Source organism: Hylobates moloch, unplaced genomic scaffold (genome assembly GCF_009828535.3).
Source record: "Hylobates moloch isolate HMO894 unplaced genomic scaffold, HMol_V3 SCAFFOLD_21, whole genome shotgun sequence".
In the NCBI taxonomy this organism is placed as follows: domain Eukaryota; kingdom Metazoa; phylum Chordata; class Mammalia; order Primates; family Hylobatidae; genus Hylobates; species Hylobates moloch.
In genome coordinates this window covers 14,848,444-14,853,945 of record NW_026652296.1, presented here as the reverse complement: position 1 = coordinate 14,853,945, position 5,502 = coordinate 14,848,444, and positions in this window count along the sequence as shown.

The window sequence follows — 5,502 nt, the reverse complement described above, 5'->3', positions numbered from 1 at the left end:
GCCTCAAGCGATCTGCCTGCCTCGGCCTCCCTAAGTGTTGGGATTACACACGTGAACCACCACACTTGGCCGGAAAGTGCTTCCAAATATTAACTCACTTATACTTCATAACATCCTACAAGGTAGGCATCATCACCCCCAGTTTACAGATAAGGAAACTGAGGCCCAGCAGTTATAAGCTCAAGTCAGTCTGGCCCCAGAGCCCATGCTTTTAACTAGGTTTCTCTCTCTCTCTCTCTTTTTCTTTATCCCATGTAACTCTCACAGCAATGCCTTGAGATAGCTATTATTGGCCCTGTTTTGCAGATTTGGAAACTGAGGTTCAGTACAAGGAAATAACTGGTCCAAGTAAGTAAACATGGGCTCCACTGACCACAGGAGGCCAAGCTGGATTGCTGCCCAACATGTCAACATGCACTGCCCTGGCTCCCTCCTCCCTCGCTGTGCCTCCAGCTGTGTTTTCTTTGGATCTCTGCATGGCTTGGAGAAGCTGCGTCAGCCCATCTCCTCTCCTGCCCATTCCCCACCCCCAACGCCCACCCAAGCTACCCCTCAGGAAGTGGCCCCCTTCTCCTCACTCTGCCTGAGCTCATGAGCACTGCAGCTCATGTGCCTGTGTTGGTCAGCATGGGCGCACCTGGGGACATGTGACAGGAGACCCAGCTGGAATGAGAGGAGGATTATCTGAGGAGGACAGATCTCAGGCCAGGAAGACCCCAATGACATCTCTCCAGACAGGCGAAATGGTCATCTGTTTCCAGAATGCAGCTGGACAAAACAGTCCGCATGAGGGCTGGACATTTACCAAATGGGTAAAAGGGATCTAAAGGGCTGGGGTTGCTGAGTTCAGCCAGGGCAAAGCTGTGGACTGACTTTCTGTGATTTCTAAAGCTGGGAGAGCTGTTGTTTTCTTCTTTCTTTCCCATTTCCTCCTTGAAGACCAGTCCCTTTTCTGTGTGAAGAATGGGCCACTTGGTGTCTGATGTCACTTCCAGATTAGAAACTCAAGGATTCTAAGGCTCCTTACGAGGTGTTGCTTTCCCAGGGTCCTAGGTCCTCGGGCATTGTATCCCCACACCTGGTGCCTCTCCATCGGGGCTTGGATGTCAACCTTGGGCAGCTCACTCTCTCTCTGACTTCCCTTTTCTTTTCTTCTTCACATCCCACCCTTCTTCCTCGTTTCTATGCCTCTGTCAGTCTGCTAGCTGACTCTGACTCATGCGGACCTCTTTCTGTGGTCCTCTAAGCCTCATAACCATCTGTGCTTTCATTATACTCCACGTGGGCTTTCCAGCCTCTACTTGTTTTGAGGAAGAGGTGGAGGATCCATAGCGGCTCTGTCTAGATGTTTGGATTTCATAAGCCAGTCACAACATTTCAAAGTAAGTGAAGGGAGGGGGCCCCAAAGGTAGGGATTTTTTCCTTTGATAATAAGGATAGGCCACCATCTTCAGCCTAAGCTTGTCCCTTTTCTGCAGGGCTTGCTGAAATGTTGCAAGAAGTGGCCAACATAATCCAACTCGAATTTTTCCAGGTGCCCTAATACTGCAGGAGTCCCCCACATAACCCAGGCTTTGGTCTAACAAGGATTGCCAACCCCTAGCCAGGAATCATGAGGATGTCACTGCCCTCTGGCCTTCTTCCTCTGTTCCACCCAGCTAGATCCATATTTTAGCTCCCCCGCAACCCTAGCAAGTACCAAATCCTGCTCCTTTTCCAAGCTTCCCCATCACAGGTCATGGTACCAGCTTTACGCAGTGCTCAGGTAAAAAATATAGGAGTCATCCTTGACTTCCTTTTTTTATTATACCCCATATCAGCAAATCCCGGTGTCTCTAACTCCAAAACATGCCCCACCTTACGCCTGTAATCAAAGCACTTTGGGAGGCTGAGGCGAGAAGATCACTTGAGCCCAGGGGTTCAAGACCAGCCTGGGCAACATAGTGAGACTTTGTCTCTACAAAAAATAATTAGCTAGGTGTGGTAGCACGCGCCAATAGTCCCAACTACTTGGGAGGCTGAGGTGGGAAGATCGCTTGAGCCCAGGAGGTCAAGGCTGCAGTGAGTTGTGATTGTGCCACTGCACTCCTGCCTGGGCAACAGAGCGAGACTCTGCCTCGAAAAAAAAAGAAAAAAAGATGCCCCACATCTATATAATTCTCTCTATCAGCACCAACACTGCTCCAAGCCATTTTCATTGGTTACTGGGACAACCTGCCTCCTCTTCCTGTCTCACCATTTCTCCTGTAGGTCTAGTCTCTCTACATCAATCTAAGTGATATTTTTGAAAGTGAGAATCATAGAATTTTTCTATCCTGCTCAACATTCTCCCCATCACACACAAAATAAAACCCAGACTCTGGCCACGACCTCTGGAAACACTGCAGGTGATCTAGCTCCTGCCTACCTTCCTCTCCAAGCCAGTCTTCTACCATTGTTGGGAACACACCAAGTGCCTTCAGCCTCAGGCTTTCCTTAATTCTTTTCTCCACCAGACACATCGTCCCACACACATACCCGCGCAGAGTTACTCAGATCCCTACTCAAATGTCACCCCCACAGGAGAGGCCCCCTCTGTGTCATTACCTGTCATTCTGTTTGTTTAATTCTTTATTGCCTGTTTCTTCCAGTAGACTGTAAGCTCCCCAGGGCGGGGACAGGAGCCTGCCGCTCTTATTCATGGCCGTATGTCCAGTGCCCAGCACAGGGTCTGGCACACAGAAAGTGCTCAATAGATGTTTGTTGAATTCCAGACGGCCGGGTGCGGTGGCTCACACCTGTAATCTCAGCACTTTGGGAGGTCAAGGCAGACAGATCACGAGGTCAGGAGTTCAAGACCAGCCTGGCCAACATGGTGAAACTCCGTCTCTACTAAAAATACAAAAATTAGCCGGGTGTGGTGGCTCACACCTGTAGTCCCAGCTACTCGGAAGGCTGAGGCAGAAGAATCACTTGAACCTGGGAGGCGGAGGTTGCAGTGAGCTGAGATCACGCCACTGCACTCCAGCCTGGGTGAGAGAGCGAAACTCTGTCTGGGGGAAAAAAAAAAAAAAAAGATGTTTGTTGAATTCAAGATGGGGTGTTATTATCATCTCCAGACCCTTCAGAAGGAGCAGCTTTTATGGTGCACTCTGTAGCCCTGATCTAATCCCTGGCTGAGCCTCTAAGCTCTATGCTTCCTGCTGGTACCACCCATTTCCTTGCATTTAGCCGGGGTTATCTGGAGCTGGTCTGCAGCCAAGAATGTCATACTTTCCTAATCTCCCCAGAGGCGTGAGAGATGCCTAAGGTCATGGGAGGTGCCCCCACAGGATCTCAGTGGGCTGAGCAGAAATCGGGACTCCTTGACCTAACCCACACCCAGGCCCCTTCTACCTCACCTTCCAGCAGGCTCACGCCTGTAATCCCAACACTTTGGGAGGCCATGGTGGGCGAATCACCTGAGGTCAGGAGGAGTTCAAGACTACCATGGCCAACATGGTGAAACCCCAACTCTACTAAAAATAAAAACATTAGCCAGGTGTGGTGATGGGCGCCTGTAATTCCAGCTACTCAGGAGGGTGAGGCAGGAGAATTGCTTGAACCCAGGAGACAGAGGTTGCAGTGAGCCAAGATCGCACCACTGCACTTCAGCCTGGGCGACAGAGCAGGACTCCATCTCAAAAAAAAAAAAAAGTTGAACACAAATTTACCATACAGCAATTTCGCTCCTAAGGGTCTACCCAAAGAAAAGGAAAATGAATGCATTTGTACATGAATGTTGATAGTAGTGTTATTCATAATAGCCAAAAGGTGGAAGCAATCCAGTTATCAATTGGTAAACAAATAAAATGTGGTATATCTGTATAATGCAACACTATTCAGCAATAAAAAAAGAATCAACTACTGATATATGCTTCACAATGGATGAAGCTCAAAAACATAATGCAAAGTGAAAGATGCAAGCTGCAAAAGACTATACATCTGTGTGATTCTATTTATATGAAATGTCCAGAAAAGGCAGCTCCATAAAGACAGAAAGCAGGCCAGTGGTTACTGGGGGCTGACGGTGGGAACAGGAACTGACTGCAAACAAGCCCAAGAAATCTTTTAGGGTAACGGAAATGTTCTGAAACAGAATTGTGGTGACAATTGTATAACTCTATACATTTACTAAAAAAAAAAAAAAAATCCTTGTATTATTTATTTATTTATTCATTAATTTTTGAGACAGAGTCTCGCTTCTTCCCCCAGGCTGAAGTGCAATAGTGCAATCTCAGCTCACTGCAACCTCCACCTCCCGAGTTCAAGCAATTCTCCTGTCTCAGCCTCCCCAGTAGCTGGGATTACAGGCATGTGCCACCCCGCCTGGCTAATTTTTGTATTTTTAGTAGAGACAGGGTTTCACCATGTTGGCCAGGCTGGTCTCGAACTCCTGACCTCCACCCTCCTCAGCCTCCCAAAGTGCTGGGATTACAGGCGTGAGCTACCTCGCCCGGCCTATTCATTTACTTATTATTATTATTATTATTAGTTTTAGTAGAGACAAGGTCTTGTCCAGGTTGGTCTCTAGCGCCTGGGCTCAAGCAGTCCTCTTGCCTCAGCCTCCCAAAGTGCTGAGATTATAGGTGTAAGCCACTGTGCCCGGCCAGAATTGTATATGTATGTATGTATGTATGTACTTATTTATTTATTTTTGAGACGGAATCTCTCCCAAGTTGGAGTGCAGTAGCACGATCTTAGCTCACTGCAACCTCCACCTCCCTGATTCAACGATTCTCCTGCCTCAGCCTCCCAAGTATGTGGGATTACAGGCGCCCACCACCACACCAAGCTAATTTTTGTATTTTTTTTTTTTTTTTGAAACGGAGTTTCGCCGTTGTTGCCCAGGCTGGAGTGCAATGTGCAACGTCGGCTCACTGCAACATCCACCTCCCAGGTTCAAGGGATTCTCCTGCCTCAGGCTCCCAAGTAGCTGGGATTACAGGCATACACCACTGAGCCCGGCTAATTTTGTATTTTTAGTAGAGATGACATTTCGCCATGTTGGTCAGGCTGGTCCGCCTGCCTGGGCTTCCCAAAGTGCTGGGATCACAGGCGTGATAGAATTGTATACTGAAAACAGGTGAGTCTTGTAGTCTGTAAATTATACCCTAATAAAGCTGTTAAAAACATTTTCCTAGCCTGGGTTGAGATCTCTGGGTTAGATGTGTCCTGGGAACCCAGCTGGGGCCCAGGCTGGGTGGGGTGTCCTCCTTTCTCTCCTTAATAGTCAGTTTTCTGTGATCTCAGACTTTCAGGAAGCTACCAGCTGTCGCTCTGGTTTCTTTTTTAAAGAACTCTGGAATTCTGCAGACTCAGCTCATATGGGAGTAAACATCCTGGCTCTCGGCCACCCTGACTGAAGTGCAAAAATGAGCATCACGGCCGGGCGCGGTGGCTCACGCCTGTAATCCCAGCACTTTGGGAGGCCGAGGCAGGCGGACCACGAGGTCAGGACATTGAGACCGTCCTTGCCAACAT